At 45.4% G+C, this 19610-nt stretch overlaps 1 protein-coding gene across 6 annotated transcripts in view; it reads left to right on the top strand.

The window, feature by feature from the left end:
* Positions 1-19610, top strand: part of LPP (LIM domain containing preferred translocation partner in lipoma) — a 331785-nt gene that overhangs the window by 87091 nt on the left and 225084 nt on the right. For 4 of the 6 annotated variants that reach the window (XM_063167037.1, XM_063167039.1, XM_063167035.1 and 1 more), the window contains one exon: positions 5940-6004. The exons of the other annotated variants lie outside the window; for them this stretch is intronic. The gene's annotated coding sequence lies outside the window, so the exon portion shown is untranslated. The remainder of the gene's footprint in view (positions 1-5939; positions 6005-19610) is intronic. 6 annotated transcript variants of the gene reach the window in all.

Raw genomic sequence — 19610 nt, 5'->3', positions numbered from 1 at the left:
GAGATGACTCTTCTGTGCTACTTCTGTTTTGACATTAACTGCCCATCTCCAGGCACAGACCACTCTGTGAAGCAGCACAAGAGGTGAACCACACAGTGACTGTATTGGTAGGCATGAAAGTTCATTTTACATCACTGAGAATCTCATATTTGGAATTCAGAAATTGTTCATCTTGCTAATGAGCAGGGGCAAGCTCCAGGGAAGATATCACGAACTCAGATGTGTTGCTTGAGGCGCCTGGAAAGTGGCGCCTCTCTTAAGCAGTGTTTTCCAACCAGATTTTACTTTGTGGCTCTCTGGGAGATGGTTTTAGGCAACACCTTATGGTTTCCCTGAAAGTGTCTGACAGCAGAGAAGCAGAGTTTTTATCTGTATGAAGGAGTGCAACAGTTTGGGGGAGATTTTAAGGATGATTCAACTTTGAGATGGCTTCTGTGAAAAATGTTGGGTAAGCTTCAGACTAATTAGAAACTTCCCCTTTCGTTGAAATCTCAGAATCACAGAATATTTTGATTTGGAAGGGACCCATATGGCTCATTGAGTCCAAATCTTAAGTCAGTGCTCACCAGGTGAATGTAAATTGTTTTCCATTGGTTCTCATACCTGAATGACACTGATGCCTTTCTCCTTCTTTAACTTTGGTTTAAGGAAAGAAAAGTGAATACTGAATATAAAGAAGGAGTTCTGATCAGTGAAGGAAAGCCACAGTTGTTGTATATCTAGGCAGATAACTCAGATGTTATTTAAAGGTGATCTATGTCAAAAGTCAATGTTTAAGGGTTCTCTTTGGAAAGCATTCCTTTCATTAGGGACCTCATGTGAATGGTGGAGCTCTTCACCCTGCTGGATCACACTTACCAGATGGGTTGCACAGCCTGGCTGGGAGTCATTGACGCTTCCCAACTCAGCCTCAGGCTGGTGTATTTGCAGTAGTGACCTGTTTCTTTCCACTTGTTCTCTCATCCCCAAGCCTGGACATGGTCCTTGCTTTAGCTGTTAACAGTGTGGGAGCAGAAGATGCCGGCTGAAGCAGCCTCCTGGCACAGCCATTGCTGTGGGCTTGGGTGTTGCCATCAGGAGAGGAGCGTGCAAGGGGGTGAGGGTGGGAGCGCAAAGCCCAGGTGATTGCTCACCAGATGTTGTCAGAGGCTTTTAAGGAGTAGCAACTCACATATCAGGCTTTCTTTGGTGAGGGATGAAATTCCCCAAGCCAGAACGTTCACAAGTGAGGCAGCCCCAGCCCTATGGGCTGCCCCAACACGCCTGGGGAGGATAAGCACAGCGGAAAAGCCCGAGGAGCTGCTGCCAAACGCCTGGGAAGATGCAGCCCACGGTGTCTGTTGTGTCTGAGATCTCTGTAAAGTCTCTCGCATCTTTCCTCAAGTTTAGTTTTCCAGTGGAGGCTGTTGCAGTAATGAGAATGTCTCCCATCTGCTCCTCACATGGCTTGGCACATTTAGCCAGAATATATATATATTTTTATTATGGGGTTAGCCAGTGGTAACCATGACAATTACACTTATCACGCAGCAGTTTTTTTTCCCTCCTTGAGTCAGTTTGAAATGCTGACAATTAAATGGATACAGTACACTTTAGAGATCCATCAGTCTCTTTGTTGTCTTGACAACCAGAGTATATTTAGAAATGTAACAAGTACATGGAGTTCAATTGCACTTTTGCTAAAACATAGTTTTGTAGCTTGAGAATTTAATCTGTTGTTTGTGGATCCAGGTGCTTATTTGAGCTATGCCTGACGTTCTCTTTGGTCTCTCTGGGAAGCTCCAACGTTGGCTGGTGGAAAGAAGGTCCTTGTCAAGCAGGGAGCAAACCTGCCCAGGGTGTGTGGCAGGGGCTTGTGTGAGGGGCTGGCAGCCACTTCCTCCGTGGGTACTGGCTGTGCTGGGTGCCCCTGTGTACTTGTGGCTGTTGGTTTGTAGTGCAAGAGGAGCGTGTGTGCTTGTTGTCCCAGGTGTTCGTCCCTGCAGATCCAGCTCAGCAAACAGGGCTGGCAGCCATGAGCAGCATGTCCAAACACCCTCTCCAAGATGAGCTGCTGTCAGGGTTCAGTGGCACTTTGGTACAGGAGCACAGTGCCATGCTGCATGACAGTGGCATACTGGGATGGCTCTCCTTCTGCCCCTGAGCTACCCAAGCAACTCTTGGCCATGGAAGCAATAGCAAGGACTGTTTCTCCATATAATTTCTTCTGTTTTGTCTTTGATTTGATGGGGGTGTGTTTCTTTGGTTTTAACAAAATACTACTACTATTTTTTTTTTTATTCCTTCCAGTTTGACTGGCAAAATTGAGTTCATGCTCTCCCTGCTGAGCTGGAATAGCAGTGTGTGGGCTAGCTGTCTGGAGCTATGGATTTTTAAGGCTGTATCCAGGACTGGAAGAGAGGGAGGAAATTACGATGGAGTGCAATTGTGGAGCTCTAAATAAGCCTGTCTGCCAGCACCCCTGTGCACACGCTGATGGTGGGTGTGTGTGGAGTGTCTGTGTTACTCCCTGGCCTTTCCCTTTTGAGACAGGGGAGAGCTGTGGTTGGTGCAGGCCCCTGTGTGGGTGTGACAGCCATACCTGCAGGTGTGGTGACGTGCCAGCCCAGAAAAGCACCTGGGATGTGTGGCCCCCATCTGCTGCCACCCTACAGCCCAAAGGCTGTGAGATAGGGCTTGGCACTACAGTGCCCTTGTTACTCTCAGCACATTTCAGATCTAAGTCTGGACAGGTGTGGATTAGAGTACTTCTCTGGCTTGAGTGATAAATGAATGAAATTAAAGTCAGATGAGGAAATAGCTCAAATGTTCCCTGCTGCCCCTCTGCCTGGCTGACCCAGGGTTGTCCTGGTCAGGGCTGTCCCTTCAGAAGGCTCACAGGCTGAGGAGCTGCTAAAATAGACTTCTTTGTGGTGAGTGAGGTGTTGATGGCCTTTCATAATTGGCACATCCCATGGCAGGCACTGGGGTGTATGTGTATTTTCTGTAAAACACGAAGCAAAACTCTTCCATTTCTCCCTGTCTTAGGCTTGGCTGCTAATTGATTCTTGGCAACATTATTTGGTCAGGAGAAGGAAAAAAAACCCAAGCAAAACAGAATTCTCCTTTATCAGCAAAGCTGTGGCAAAGCAGCAATCTGAACAGGAGGTTGGTTGCAGCAGATGGAGTGGCCTTTTCCTGGAGGGAGCCGGTTCATTTGGTGAGAAGGTTTAAAGCAGACAGTGGTGTGTGTCCATGGCATGGGTGTAGTGGTGTTCGTCCCTGGGCAGAGATCTGTAAGCCTGGTCAGGAGTGCTGCTCTGCTCCTGGCGAGCACAGCCAGCACAGGTTTGCCACTGGGGTGGTGTATTACCAGGAGGTGAGGAAGGCTCCAGGAGTGGAGTCCACCCTGAGGTCAGCTATTAGGGACAGTGACAGCCAGCAAAATGTATCTGTATTTCCTTGGCTGCACAACATCTTTATGCACTACACCCAAAACATTAATAAGGCTCAAAAGGAGGACAGAATTGCATTATTTTGCTTCCTTCTTTCCTGTGTTTCTTTTTCATTCATTACCTGTCAAATAATATGGTTGATTTCTCAGTGTACATGCACAGCTCAGTTTAGGTTTTATATTTTCTTTCTTGTCTCCATTTCACCAATTTCCCAATGAAAATCCTAAACCATAGTTATATTTTCATTCCAGCTCTGTTAGTGGACTGTTAACATGCTTTGTTTCAGTGTTTAATAGCTGCTGGGGTTTATTCTTAAAATATAACCACCAAAACCTAACAACCTAATGACTATTCAAGAGTGCTTTAAACAAGTTATCCCAATCCATCTGACAAGGATAATGGTCTTCTATTAGAAGATACTTAGCTGGAGGTTGGATGAGCTGTAATGTTTATGGGCCTGCAGATCTGTAACCAGACAAACTCAGAATGACTCCTTGGATTTCATTGGAGCTGTATTTGTTTATTACAGCTGAGGCTTAGGCAGTACTTTAGATGCAAATTGCAACCTCTGTGAAGTTAAGTGGGGTTTTGATTTAATTTCTGGAAGCAGTAATGTCCACAGAGAAGCGAAGAGCTGAGACCCACAGAGCCTGAAGTCTGTAACTTTGGGTTGCTCCCTTTCACTTACTGTCAAGATCAGATTCCCTTGGCTGGGGCTGCTAATTAAAATGCAGCTTCTCTTAAGCATCTAAAGGCAGGCAGGAGAGAGTGGAGGTGCAGCCTGTGCAGGTTATGTATCTCCCTCCACATTTTGCAGGCAATGCCAGTGCTTGGGTGGTTCTCACTGACTTGTGGTTGGGCTGTTAACCTGGAGCTTGTGCTCTCAGCTCCAAAAATGCAAAGGCTCTGTGCTGAGTTATCTGGCTCTGATGTACAGAGAGCTGGGATCTCCTTTGCCCCAGCTTACCCGTGTCCATGCAGCAGTCGGGAGACATGGACCACTGCTCATCACCCTCACTGTGTGTGGCATAAGTGATTCACCATGCATTCATTTCTGGTCACATAAGGGGCATCAGTTTAAAGCAGGCTTGAGACGTAGGTTAGTGTTAGCTATTTGAAGTCTGAAAGCAACATCAAACAGGGAGCAGAAAATGTATCATGCACAGAAAAATCTCTGGGATTTGCTTCTCCCTTTAAAGAATAATAGTAATAAATTCCTAACTGTTTGCATATGCTGTCTCCTCTGTGGTCAGGACACCTGTCTGCTTCTTTGCTGATACTTGATACAGGCTTACAATGCTTGCAAAAATGTTAACGTGAATTTTTTGTCATGGCAAATATGAAAAAAATATCCAGTGTCTGTGTGGGCAGGTTCTCAGCAGATTTTTCTCTGCTTTTTGCACTTCGATGTGGATCTGAAGCAACTGCTGAAATTCTGCTGCCCTTCCTTCACCACAGACCAGGAGGGCAAAGCTGCTGCCCTGGTTCTCCTGAGCAAGACAGCTGATGGTGGGGCTAATGAGTTTTAGCCTGGCTTCATTAAAGAAGCAATACATGCACCTGGCTAGAAATGTCTCTCCTTCTCTTTAATGACTTTTGATCCTTGGCTGATCTCAGGAAGATAGGGGTGAGGATGCAGTTAGGAGGGGCTGGGGGTCACCTGGTGTCGCCAGGAGCATGGTGGGCTGGGAGACCAGGGGTATGTCGAGGTGGACCTTTTGCTAGTCATCACTAGTACCTTTTAAACTTGCTCATTTCTTCTTCAGGACTGAGATTAAAAGAAATAGAAAACATCAGAGTAAGCTCAGATATCAATAAACTGGAAGTATTAAAGACTGCTGGTTGAAAAAAGCTTGTGGTAACTTGAAAAAACTGTGTTTTCTCTTTAATTGGGTGTCTTTGGAGGCACCCAGAAAGGAAACCAGGGCCGAAGGTGGAGGTAGGGTTTGGGCTGTCCCACCCTGACTCTTTTTTCACAATGGCTGTGTGTTTAATGCGTCCCATCCCTGCTTTGGTGCTCCTTGATGCTCGCATGGCAGAGCCAGTGCTGTGGGAGTGACTCATGCCTGGCCTTGAGCAGAGGCTGAGGCTGGGGAAGAAGAGGCCCTTTAAGCATGAGAGGCAGAAGGGCATCTGGTGAGGCTTAAAAAGGGACTTTGTTACCTGCAGCCCTTACGTCAGTGCCTTTCACCAGCTCTGCAGTGATTTAAAACAAGTAGCTTCTCTTCCAAATAAACCTCAGCTACCCCAACACTTGCTCAGATGTAATCTGTGCTGCCAACGAGGGAAAAACCCCTATATGGGTCAAAACAGGGACAGACTGACACATGACTTGTGTCAGAGGAGAGGAAAAAAGGCTGTGGTCTGCTCTGTACAGGAGGGCAGCTGGCCTTACATGCCCTTTTGGGGCTGTTTTCTTGGCGAGGCATTACAGCCAGCTTGATTTACTTTCTGCTTTTACAGTGAGCAAAACATTGATTCTGACCTTTCTGTTTGCACCCACAGAAGTCCCTTGGAAGTGCCTGTCTGTACGTCTGACTGGGTGCCTGACAGGGCTGCCTTGCTTCCAGGTGAGGAATGGATCAACTCCCAGGGCTTTTGCCAGCTGCTGAGTTTAGGGACAGTGGGAAGACCTCAGTACCATGTTTGGTCCTCAACAGCTGATGGGCATTTCTCCAAAGCCTGTGGGGTGGGATACCAGCCTGCCCAGGAGGCTTGAGGTGGTTTTACTGTTTCTGGGTGCAAGTTTGGAATTAGCAAACATGCAGGCCCTTATGCAGATTGGGAGTGTTGCCTGGGACCAATTGCTTGGTCCTGTTGGTCGTGTTGCTTTGACTTCTCTTTTGAACAAAGCTTTCCTGCTTGTGGGCCTGAACTCATCCCCCATCCATGGCATGGCTCTCTGCAGGCTGTGGATTTTCCCAGTTGTGATGGAGGGATGGCAGTACTGTTAGCTGAGTCTAACTGTGCTTCAGTGGACAAATAGAAATTATTGTGAGGAGCAAATTAGTTCATTCTTCAGAACTGCCAATTCTGTCAAATTCACTGGAGATATTTAGCTGTGACTTAAGGATCACTATGATGAACCAGCCCAAAGTATTGTAGGAGTCCCTTGCTGGATTATGTGCAGGATGCACACTGTCCTTTTTGCCCATCCCATGATAGAATGGTGTGATTGCAGGGCAGTGTCAGGGCACGGGGTCTGTCCTCAAGCCTCTCTCAGTTGTGCCACCCCAGCAGACAGAAAGCTGCTGGAGGTGCTGCAAAGTCATGGCAACGTGGAAAGAGAGCAGCTTGTGCAGCCCTGGTGGGGAGCAGAGAATGAGAGACCAGCTGCCCTGGTGATTGTGACCAGTGGAGCTTCTTTGTTTGCCGTGATGTTGCCTGACTTTAGGAGCATGAGATGGGCCAAAATCAGGAACAGTGAATCTTCACTCTGTTGTGTCACTGAATTTAATTGCACTCTCATTCTTTGCTTTTGATACACAATGTACGTCCCTGCTTTCTCCCTTTACTCTCTTCTTGAGTCTAATTTTTGTGGGGTTTGGGTTTTTTTTGTGGGTAAATTATGTCTAGGTGGAGATGAGATTTCAGTATCCTGTTTACTGCGAACAGTTGGGGCCATTAATAAATGCTGACAGACAAAGACAGACCAGGGATTAATAAGTAGAGGACAGGAGATTAATAGCAAGAGCACAAAATCTGGTTCAAGGCCTGATCTTCCCAATTGCTGGGCTATGGAAGATTAATGGTAGCTCTTGTGCTAGTCTCACTCTTTCTGTGGTGGCTTTCCTGGCTAGGTTTAATAAACCATCCCAGTGGGTTGCTATAAATATGAAATCTAGGAAGAAGCCCATTGTTAAATTAACTTAAGATGTCCTTACGTTAACTAAATGAGACAGTATTAGTTTTGTTTTCTAGTCAGCACTTGAGCAACAACATCAATGCATTTGTGAGTGGTGAAGTCAGATTTTCAAGTGCTTACAACTCCTCTCAAGACAAAAACATATCATAAAATGTATTTTGTGAAGCAAGCTGTGTCTGACAAATTGGTTTTTTACTCTGTGTCCTGTGCAAGAGATTGATTTCTCTTCTCTTGACTGGGTTTTCAGCTTTATTTCTGTGAAAAATTGGGCTCTTTACCTGTTGCATCTGGCCTCTCATTAGGTTTAGTGTGAGATTAGATCATTGCAAGAAAACACCAGCTTTGCAAAGAGCATTCCTGGTTAAATTTGTGGGAGAACTGAACATGGGACTGCATCACAGCAAGTTTTATTGTGATAGAAGGCTGTTCAGGGTATCCTATATAGACAGTCAGCTTCCAAGTCTTTCCTTTTAGGCTGGAACTGTTGATTTAAGCACTCCTGTAGGCTTTTGACCTCTGCCCTCAGGTATTTTGCACAGACTCTGCAAAGATGATCCCCAGCCCTTGGTGCATAGGGTCACAGTGATATATAGCAATGTGTATGGCTGTGTTGGGAAGGAAGCAGCTGTGTCCCTGTGACAATGAGTGTGATGCAGCTGGGACTGACATCAGGACTGCATGCAGCAATAGCTGGATTTCTTTTCTGGGGAAGAAAGCCTGTGCACTGCCTTGGTGGCCCTGTAACAAAGCTCTTCCCCTCTTGTCTGCTCTTGCATGCAGTGCCCTTGGCTTTTCAGAAGTTAATTGATTTGTCTATATTATGAGTCTCTCTTTAATTTTATTTGTGTAAAGAAGAACACACGCTAATCTTTCTCCAGAGAAATGTTTTGCGTTGCTCCTCTTTGAACGTTGGCCCTGGGTCTGCTGTTTCTTAATGAGCCTTTAACTGCACAGCTATGGTTCCCACACGCTCCAGCCTTGACACACACACACTTGTACACCCACGTGCCTGCTCCCAGCTGAACCGAGCCCGCTTTGGGGTTTGTGTGCAAGGCAGCACCTCCCTGGGAAGCCCTGCCTATGAGAGGGGGCTTAATACTACACAGAGAGATAGACCAAGCCTCACATGAGCTGTCCTATGAGCTGGAAGGGCTGTAACCTCTTTACCACCCTGTCCTCCCACCCTCTGGCTGGTTTGAAGTGCATCTCCAGGAGCGTGGATTCCTGTGGGCTGCGCTGCCTGCGGCGAGGACCCGGTGCTGAATTGCTGTCTGGAATGCCGCTGGCTGCCAGATCCTTGATAGCTTGTTTTTAATGAAGATTCCTCCTGTAATTCCTAGAATATCTTGCAGTGCAAAAAAAATGAGCGGTGTGTGTATTTTGCTGTGGGCTGAATTTTTTCCTGCTTTTCACAGTTCCCTCCATGAACAGAGAGGAGGAGGAGGGGGAAGCAGCTGACTGCTTTTTTTTTTGTTGTTGTTTTTGTTTTTCTCCTTGACTTCTGTGAAATATGTGGCGATCAATCGCTCGCGACTAACAAAATGTTTTTGTTTCTCTTTGCAAAAGCATATGGGAATTGCAGGAAAAGCATATGGGCGTTTTTAGGAAAACATATTGGTGAATGGACAAATTATAGCAGTGCCAATATGTTTTGGATGTCTGGCTAGACCACTAGTACTGCCACACTTGCTGGCATGCAGATACATCCACGAGATTTCCAGCGTGTGAGGGGTGTGTAGCTGCTCCTGGGGAAAGGCAGGCTGGGCTGGATCAAGCCCCTGCTGAAACAGTGCTGTGATCCATCTCTGGGGTGTGTGACAGCCTCATCATGTCCTGGAGAAGGCTCTGGGCTCATGTTTATGGTAGCCTATCCATTCTGTCAGGAGACAGAGCCCAGAGATCCACTTGCAGCTGGCTGCAAGCAGTGATAATGGTAACTATTTTTCTTTCCAAAGCACTGGACCACAGTCCTCACAACACCCGAGCTTCTTGCAAACAGCTAGGCAGCCTCTGGTTTTCCTCTGCTGCTCTAGCAAGATCTTTGTGGTGGCTTGGGCTGTTACTTTTGATTTCTCCATTAAGAGATTTGCTTTTCAGGAAATGCAGAACATTGGCAGTATTGTTTCTGGTCCCAGTCCTGTTTGCCCTGGTACTGGTGATCCAGAGAAAGGGATCCATAAGCCGGCAGCTGTAAGGGGATTAAGTTGTCTAGGCTGGTGAGCTCTGGTGGCTCACAGCATCCCTGCAGTGGGAGCTGTGGACCTCTGTCCATGATGTCCTTGGTAGCTCCAAGGATGGGGCAGCCCTTCCTGGCCGCCCCAGCAGTGAGGGAGGGCTGCCTCTTTCTGGGATGGTCATGGCTGGGCTGCAGAAGGGGGCCAAACACATGGCTGAACACTGGGGGCATGAGCAAGATGCACATCTGGGCAGTCATTTGGATGTTGTGTGGTTCATCTGGGTTATGAACTGGCACTCAGATATTCTGAGTGGTAATTCAGCACCTTTTAGTGCTCTCCCTCTTGCCAGCTTCAGGATGATTTGCTAGAGAGTAATTTTACATTATTTAATGTAGCCACTTTCCTTATAGCTCTTTTGTTCTGTGAAACAATTCCTTATTTTATTATGCAAACAGTACATTAAGATCCTTGTGGGCCTAAGTTCCCAACAGTGCTTGAGATGACGGCAGAGAAGTAGGTTATCTCAGAAATCATGATTCTCTCCTCTAGAAGCTTTCTTGGAGTTCTGCTTTAACTGCTTTTGATATTCTACGTGCTTAAAAAAAAAAGGCTAAAAAAAATTCAGTACTTCCTAAATGTTATAGAGCTCAAAAAATACACTGTATGCCTTGTCACAATATTTAATACAGAGTGCTATTTACAGTAATGAATCAAAATGTCAGTTTTTAAAATATGAACTGTCAAAGTGTTCCTACTTCACAGCAAACTTTGATATGACAGTTTGTTAATCATATGACTATTACATCAAATGTGTCTAAGAGTACTTTTGCTCGACAAAGTCTTTTTTTATTCTTTTCCCCTCCCTTTTCCCTGTTAATTCTGGCAGGGTTGTTTGACTGAATGCACTCTAATTAGAGGTCAGAAGAATCCAGAGCTGAATGCTTTTGTTTATGGACAGAAGGGATGTGTCAGTGCCTGTGTTCTTGCTGGTCATGGTCACCTAATCTTAGGTACAGCCTGGTTTGGATCATGTCTCCCTTGTGAGCATGTTGGAGTGGTGCTGATGCTTCTGGGGTAACTGCATTTGGGCAGCTGGGCTAAAACTGTCTCTTGAGTAATAAAAAGCTGGCTTGTACTGTAGCATTTCTAATCCCTGCAGCTTTAGCATGAGAGCACAAGTAAAATAAAGATCTCGAGGCTGCCTGTGCATCCTCAATGAGCTGGAGGGCTGGTGGTGCAGGGCAGGGCTGGTGCTGCTTCTTGAGCATGAGGCAGGGACCTGGGGAGGCCAAGGTCCTCTCCCCAGTGCCTTTGATTATTCTGGACCCAGGTCAAGGAGTGGGTTTGGGCTCTGATTTCCCTTCCATTAATTTGGACCAGAATGCTTTGCCTTTTTTTATTCTTTTGTTTGCTTATCTGCAAAATGGGAGTAATTAATTGATATTAGTTAACTCACAAGTCTCCTTAAAGCCGATTAGTCAAACAACTGCACTTCTGGTGAAGACAAGGGAGAGCTTATGTAGATAATCGTGCTTTAGAACGCAGCCTGTGGAAGGAGCAGAGGGCTCAGCATGCTAATGTGAGGAGTGGAGGCCAGAGAGGAGTCCCAGGTGTAGCAGAGTCATGTACCTCTGCCCAGAATGTCTTTGTGCCACATTGCCTGAGGCTTCAGATGGATTCTTACTGCTTGTTAAAACTCTCAGTTACCATTTGCGTAGGTCTTACAAGTGCAATATTCCTGAGTTGGAGTTGGCCCAGCACAGCTATGGGAATAGGAGGAGTCTAAAAAGGCAAAAGCTGTGTGTCAGCAGTCCAGAAAAGAGGAGTGTGGGCAGTGCAAGACAGTAAATCTTAGAATCAAAAAATCATGGAAAGGTTTGGGTTGGAAGGGAGCTTTGAAGAAGATTCTTTAGTTTGAATTCCCCTGGGATGGGCAGGGATACCTTCCACTAGATCAGGTTTTTTCAAGCCCTGTCCAACCTGGTTTGAACATTTCCAGGAGTGGTGCATCCATAGTTTCTCTGGGCAATTCCTTCTGGTGTCTTGCTGTAAAAAAATTATTTCTCGGGCCAAATCAGATGGTCTTGATTGTGGGTGTTTCTGGGGGCCTGATTAACTTGGAATTTCAGTTGGGCATGTCTGTTAAATAACAACCTCAGCACTTGCACTAATGTTACTGAAGAGATGATAAGGAGCTGTTTTCAGGGGTGTGATCACCTATTTAAGTGCACTTTTGAGCAGCACATCAGTGAGCTCTGGTGTGTGGAAGGCACAGGTAAAGGTACTGCACACATCTGAAGTCTGATGCGCTGAGGCCCACTGGGTCTCACCCCTGGAAGGAGATTGGGAAGGTGAGGGCAGAGCTGTAGCATTTGTCACATTCATATCCTGCTGATAGAGGAGGTGAGGAAAAAACAGAGGGGAAGAAAGTGGGGGAAGGAGGTGCTGGTGAGTGAGGTGACGACAGCAGGAGAGGCTTTGCTGGTGGTGGTACCTGCCTGGTGTGGGCCTTGGGTGAACCAGTCTCAGAAGGGCTCTTACACAAACACAGGGGCACAGAGGGGCTGCCAGCAGCAAGGGCCGCTGGTGTGTGAAGGCATCCCTTTTCAAACCATGTCTTTGTCACCTCCGATGGGCCAGTGCTGCTGCGTTTCCTCATCCCACAGAGGAACGTTGATTATTACTCAATTTTCATTTCAGACAAACCGCATTTTTAGTGCGACGATTTTTCTTTTATTATCGTTAGTGGAATGGGTGGAAAAGGAGCTCTAACAGATGTATGATTAGCAGGGCATGAAATTAAAAATGTTTGTGTACAAGGAAAAGGTTGTTTACTACCAAATTCCTCATTTGAAAATGAAGTGATACTAAGACTGGCAGTGTGATTCTGCAGCAGCCCCCCTGTCCTTTTCTGTCCCTCCCTCAGCAGCATTGGCTGAAAAGTACCAATATTTTTAATGTTAATTACTTTTATTAAAAAAATAATAGCACAATTGAAAAGTCAGTACCTGCCTTTGGAGGCAGATTGTTTAAAGAGGTTTTTCTTGTGCTCTGGCACTGATGGAGTCAATTCAAGAAAATATTTTGACTGATGTTTAAGCCCCACTGATTAGGCCGAATTGAATATTTTATATCAAAATTCATTTGGGTGGAAAATAAGGTTCTGATTGAATAATTTTGAGTGTGAGCATGTACCTGGGTGAATAGTACATATTGCCAAAATGTTGAAAAATTCATATTTCGAGTTGCTGCTGCTGCAGCATGTGCAGAGGAGTGCAGATTAGTATGTAGTACTCAGTTCTTCCCCTATTTTATGGGTCAGACTTGTAGTGGTTTTGCACAGGAATGGTTTCAGACTCTGATAGAAAGCTATCAGCTCTTAGATTTTTGTCTTAGAAGTGTGGGGATTTATACCCGTAGAAAATCTGTCCTTCCCCCCTGCCCCCATGATAATGAAGTTTTAAAATTTTCAGTTTGAGAAAATGATCTTTTTTGTTAGGAGCTTTGCCTGTGATGTGCAATTCTCAAGTACAGCTGATCTTCCTTGATTTTTAAAATTCTCATAGAATATGCTGAGTTGGAAGGGTGGATCAGGATCATCAGGTCCAAGTCCTGGTCCTGCACAGGACACCCCACGAATCACATGTGCCTGAGAGTGAATATAAAAGAACGAGGTTAGGAAGTGTGCATCAGAAACATTTCATTTGAGTTATTCTGCTGAGATAAGCCCAGTCCTACCTAGGACTGAACATTTCCCAGGTACTTTGAATTCTCATCTGTCTCATTCTTTGTCCCCTAAAACCTTTGTGGCCAAGGTCAAGGCTGACACTGGTTGCAGCCTGTTGGGCTGCTCATGTGTGAGGTTTCACCTGGGTGAGTGTTTGCAGGACCCAGACCTGCGGCATCATCCTGAAGGATTCTGCCCGCTGAGCATGGATGGCACAGAGCAGAAAATAGGAAGAGGGCTAAGAGATTGTTCCTGCACTCTGGGAACAATTGAGACAGAAAATTGCTTCCAGGATTTCTTCACTTTTCCACAGAGAATAATCAGCCTGTGTAATTCTCTGCCACAGGAAATACTGCCCGAATCTGTTACTTGAAGACAGCAAGCAAAGCTCAGATAGCAGCCTGAATACCAAAGGTGCTGCAGAGCAGGGACTGTCCCTTACTCAGGGCTGGTTTTGGTGTAGTGGTATTTTTTTGCTGTTTATGTCATGGGACATCACAATGGTGCAACCAGTAGGACTGATAATTGAATAATGGCTTAGAGAGCCAGGATGTTCTGGGTGCACATTTAGACTTTGGTGCCCTAAACAAGAGGACAAATTTGTATACTGAGCTTGTAAATGGAGTTTTACTTAGCCTGGTGCTTGGATTCTACACCTGAGACTGTGAGGGAGCTTAGAGCAATTCCAGTGAGCTGATGGGTGTCTGGTAATTTCAGTCCTTCTCTTGGCTCGTTTTAATCTTTGCTTCATAGGTGTTAGCAAATCACTACTTCTGCACCTTTATTTGTTAATCTGGAGGATGGGGAGGACTTGGGCTACTTGCTGGGGTTTGTGTTATGTTTCTGATAAGGTGTTTCAACCATGTGCTTTAGTCCAACTTTTAGGGGAAATTATTTACATTTTTTGAGTGAGAGTAGTTATGGCCAAATCACTACATGAGCATTATACCTGATGGGCTCCAAAATTTGATTCCTAAATTTCCATTAGTGGGTCATACTGGGCCAAAGGATATTGAACTGCTAGAATAGAAAGGAATAAAACAGAATGGAGTTGGTGTTTGGATATGGGCTCTGGATGTCATTGTTCCTGACTGTTCATCTGGCTGATGTTTGCTTTTGTGCAGTATTTGTCTGTGTCTGTGCTTCTGTGCACATGGGGAAAAGGAGGACAAATATCACTGGGGTGGATTAGCATTAAAAAATAGTTAACTGATCAAAGCCATAAAGCTTGTCCAAGTGAATTCTTCAGGGAAATAGTTTTGAATTTCCCAAGCAGCCGCAGGCCATGGAAGCAAAGCACTATCATTCAGAGATGCAAAAAATCCCCTTCTGTTGGAGTGTTGGACCTATTTGTTCCCTTTTAGGAGGGAATTCAAAATGTTTTCTTAATTTTCTTCTGACCAGCTCACTGCTATCCATCACGAGCCTTTGCCAGCTCTGCTCCCCCTCAGTTTTAACCCTCCACTGAGATCTCTATATCCATACTTAAAATTTTGGACGCCTTTTGGCTCTGTGAACTTTGCTCTTATAGACCATACCTTGTCTCTGAGCTCAAAATGTTGTAAAGGAGGGGCTAAGTGTTGTCCTCAGTGCCTTGGTGGAGGTGACAGGGAAGGTGGGATGCAGATGGAGAGTGATGCCGGGAAAGATCTTCCACACTTCCTGAAGGATTGTCTGGGGGCCCTGTCCCTGGTGCCGTGTTCTGTCTTGTTACTGGTGCTGCCCCAGCAGGAGCACCAGCCCCACCAGGTCTGCAGAGCAGGTGGGACAAAGGAGGAGGGAATTTCCTTTGTCTCACATGGAGGAAAGTTGTTTGAATGCTCAAAGTTATTGAAGTCTCATACTGAAGGTTAAGCAACCAGCCTCTGGGAATTGGGCACATAAATTTGCTTTATGCTTATGAAAGTCTCTTTCACAGTGTTTTGCTTTTTTGCTTCTGCTTAAGATGTAGAAAAGAATGAAGTGCTGGTGTATGGTCCATACACAGGGTATTTGGATGGTACGGTCATTAATAGGAATGAAAATTATACTGTGGTGTTTCAGAGCTTGCCAAGAAAAAAAAGAAAGGAAAAACTCTCAGAAGACACAAAATGCTTTGTAGCTGGAAGTGCCTGCTGCCCTGCAAGGTCTCAGCTGTCCTTTTCAGTCCCAGTCTTCTATTATTGAAAATATTTTTCTGCCTAATACCTACTAGCTTTTTAATACGGCTTAATTGTATGCATGCCCCCCCAAAAGAAAGCCACACATTTTTCTGCCTTTGGAAATGTTCAGCTCTAGGGCCCCCCAGGGAGGGTGTTAAGGCTGTGTCCCGGCTGCCTTTCAGGCAGAGAATTCCACTTTTACTTTCCTTCTGAAATTGGGAGTTTCATTGTTCAGAAAACCAAATTCTCATAATTTTCATATAACCACATTTTAAGTGTGTGTGTGTATATGTATATATGTATATATATATATACATACACATATATACATACACACATATACATATATATATCATTATCTTTAATCCTGTATCCTAAGTATATTCTGGTAGAAACTGAGGTCATCTTTGTAACGGGTGGGCAGTGCATGGAAAGCGAAGATGTGTCTGAGGGACAGGACTGTTGCTTTGGAGAGGGATTAGATGTTTGCACAAGTGTGGGCATGGTGTTCATGTGTGCCATGTACACACATCCTTGGTTTCTGTGGTAGAGCAGAGATGATTTACCCACATAGCAGGGCCATTTGCTAGGGTGAAGTCATCAGTGTTGTGTTCCTGAACCAATAGAGAGGTGCATCCATATACAGGATAGTGCAAAGTAAAAGGGAAGCTCATCCTTCTCCAAGGTTGTGATTTGGCCTCTGGTATAGGCCACATCCTATGCTCAGATGGGAGCAGTGCTATTGATAACATGAGCAGGAACTGAATCTGAAGCCCAGGGCCCTTCTGCACAGGGAAACCATTGCAAAACAAAGCCAGGGTGTGAATTTAAAGTGCAATAGCTGTTCCAGGCGTGCTTCTCATGTGGGCAGTCTTATTCTGCTCTGAGAGGGCCTTTGTGCAGTTCTGCTTCATCCAGTGCCAAAGGCTCTCTGAGTGCAGAAAGAAGAATGCCCACACAGGGAGTGGATAGCTTTTCCAGGCTATTTCACCAAGCTGAAGAGTCCCAGGAGATGCCATGTTTTCATGTCCCCATGAATGTTGCAGGAGCCTGCCCTTCATTCAGCTCCCTCTCCACTCAAGCTTTCACAGGAGAGCTCTGTGGTGGCTGTCTTCTGGACCCTGCCAGGTGCAGCATGCATCACTCATGGGGCTGAATTCTTGGGGCTGATCCCTGAGGACCTTGGTCTTGTCTGGGTGTTCCTGATGTAGCAGTTTGGCGTTCTCCATCAGGGCCATCAGCTCTTGTGGTGTGTCCAGGCTGCTGAAAACAACTCCTGTGAGAACGTGCCTGTGTTCATGTGTTGTTCCTTTTCCTTTGAAATTGCCTAGCAGACCTGTGCACTGGGTATGATCGTTGTCTGAACACTGTTGAACAGGGAAAAAAAAAGCCCATCTGTTCTACAAAGAGGCAGTGTAAAGAGCAGGCTCTGTGACTAAATAAATTCACATCTGTTTAGCAGAACCATCAAATGGTGAGCAGAGGGGGCCTAATGTGAATCACATGTTGAAACCACAAGTATGAGTGAGATGAGCTGCAAAAGAGAGAGCCTGGAAGTGTTGATCCATGTGAGCAACTGTTGGTTTCTCTCCTTATTCTTTGCCTCTACCAGTTTCCTGAACTAATGATGCAGAATAAAAAAGTCAGGGGTGTGCACATGTCTATGCATACTTATATGTGTAAGTTTGTATTCATTGCATGATTAATTAACCTTCCTACATTATTTTGAGCCATTTGATCATAACTTCAATTATGGGGTGATGAGGGAGATGCAGAGAAGAGACAGTGGGGCTGACATGAAGAGAGCAGGTGAAACTGTTCCCTACTGGAGGTGCTTCACAAAAAAATTGTCCTGGGGTATCTTGTTTTAAAAAGGAGATTGACTTGGAAGTGATTCCTTGTGATGATGTCTCCATCAGTGTCATCTCAAGGAACCTGATGGAGCAATCTGGAAGCTTCAAAGGGTAGGTTATGCCTTCACGTGCTCAGGGTAATTTCAAAATAGGTATCTGTGTACCAGTCCTAACAGACTCCATCTTTCCGTGGATCAATGGACTTTGTTGCTTAGATTTTCCCCTTAGTGTTTTAAGCCCTGCAGAAACAAAGGGCAGCTCAAGTTTCTGTATTGGTTGCATTTGCAGTTTATTTTTCTTTTGTGCCAAGAACATATCAATACAATTTCAAAACACTATATTTTGTGACTTGAGGCAGCAGTTTCTAACTTAAAAACAAGGAGGCTTTGGGGAGATACACATAGCTCAGGTGCTTTAGTGAAGGTTATTTGACTGGTCTCCATAGCCCCTTAGTGTCCATGCAGAGGAGCAAGCATCTTCTCTCCCACAGGATCTCATGAAAAGAAACAGTGATTTTAGGCTCAAATGTGGTTTCTTGATGCTGCCTTGCCTTTTGTCCTAGATATTTTGCAGCAAACGAGGCCAAACTTGTGGAAACAAAGAGTGGTGGAAGATAGTCTGTTAGATGTGATTTGCACAGACCCTGCTCTCCTGCAGCTCAGGCTGCTCTCTGTAGCTGACAGGGAGCTGTGTACAGCTCACCTGGGATGTGAGCTCTGCAGGAGCTGCTGGAGGTAATGAAGCACTTAAGGGCTGATGTGTTGAAGGTCCCCAAGGAATGATTAAGGTGTTGGCAGCTGTATTACTTGGAAAGAGAAATACGTGCATTACACAGCAGAGGCATGCTGAAATGCCTTTCAGATGCTTCGTTGTGTGTGGGAACATGCTTTGCCTCAGACCTGAGAGATAGTGGTAGCAACTATTGAAGGGCATTTGATAAATGGAGCTGTGTGTGCACTTACCAGCTGCAGGACCCAGCTGCCTGCCCCAGCACAGCTCAGAAACGAGTGGTTGCCAGCAGTGGCTAAAATGCAGCAGCATATAAAAATCTTTGGAGATATTAGAAGTTTTGTTCTTCCCTCTAAAAGTACCCTCTGCTCATGGTTAATTTCTTCTCTTCCATCACACCCTGCCAATTTTTTGGGAGAAAGTGCACTGAAGGTAAAAGAGAATCAGAATATTTTCCTGGAGACTGTCAGATTTGAGCTGTTCCGCATCTAGGGAACTGGTGTGGCCAGTCTAGTATGAAAACTCTTTAGTCACAACAGAACTTCCTACTGATTTTTTGGAAAGGGGAACAAATGATTAATTTGGATGGTCAAAACCAGAAGGCAGCAAAGTGATAGTGGTGGAGCAACTGGGGTGGGTTTTATAGCAGGATGAGATTGTTTAGCAAACTCACAAGGCTGGTGTGGATGCCTGGCTGGGTTGAACTTCATTGCTGGTAGTATGGTTTGAAACAGCTGGGGAATTATCTCCCAGAGCTTTGCATATCACTGTTCTTGAATGAATGGACACTGAGTTAAAAGGGAAGAGCCATAGTTTCTTGGGCTGGTGCTTGGTGCTTTTATGAGTTTCAAAGTAGAATTGAAAATCAAATTTCAAGCACTTGTCTTCTGTCATGAGTTTCTATTCAGAGCAGAACTAATGGTCCATGGATACTAAACCAGAGCTTTATCTTCATGCACTCCACAGTGTCACAATCAGCTTTGCCTTTGCTTTTACTATTCCCCTTCACCAATTTTCCTGTGCTTTAAGAACATCCCTTCACCCCTGCTTTTGAACAGGTGTCCTCTTAAAGAGCTGTATGTCATTATGTTATATGTCATGTTTATTGCAAATAGCGTAGGGATAGCTAACTCCACCTTGTGACCTACCCTTTATCCATGCAGCCCATGGCATGGTGGAGCTCCTCCAGCTTAGGCACCATCTCAAAATATGCCCTTTATTCTTTTTTATTTCTTGACAAAAGGATGTGGAGCAGGCAGTGAACACCCGGTCAAATATGAGTCCAATGTGTGCTGTGATTGTCAATAAAGTAAACTGCATATAGGGCTGCTTCAGGAGCAGCCTGGATGTAGACTGAGATGAGTTCTTGCTCACCTTTCCTCACTACTGCTGAGGCTGTTACCCAGTCCTGAGTGCCCCAGTTGAAATGGGATGGTGAAGAGGTGGAAAGAGGCCAGAGGAAGGTCAGTCAGGGCTTGAGAGCACTACAAGATTAGGCTGGGCGAGCATTGGCTTCTGTTTCTGGTGGAAAGGAGGCAAAGGGGTGATCCAATGGCAGCCTGTGACTACTGCCAGGGGCCTTCTGAACATGTCACAGCCAAATGCTTCTGTCCAGATGGCCAAATAAAGTGCTGTGAACATGCATAATGGATTGGGAGACTCAGCTGGAGAGCTGGGAAAGCAT

This window comes from Melospiza melodia, chromosome 12 (assembly GCF_035770615.1).
Source record: "Melospiza melodia melodia isolate bMelMel2 chromosome 12, bMelMel2.pri, whole genome shotgun sequence".
Classification (NCBI taxonomy): Eukaryota; Metazoa; Chordata; class Aves; order Passeriformes; family Passerellidae; genus Melospiza; species Melospiza melodia.
Note: the sequence above shows the minus strand (reverse complement) of the source record. Positions and strands in the feature narration are given on the sequence as shown.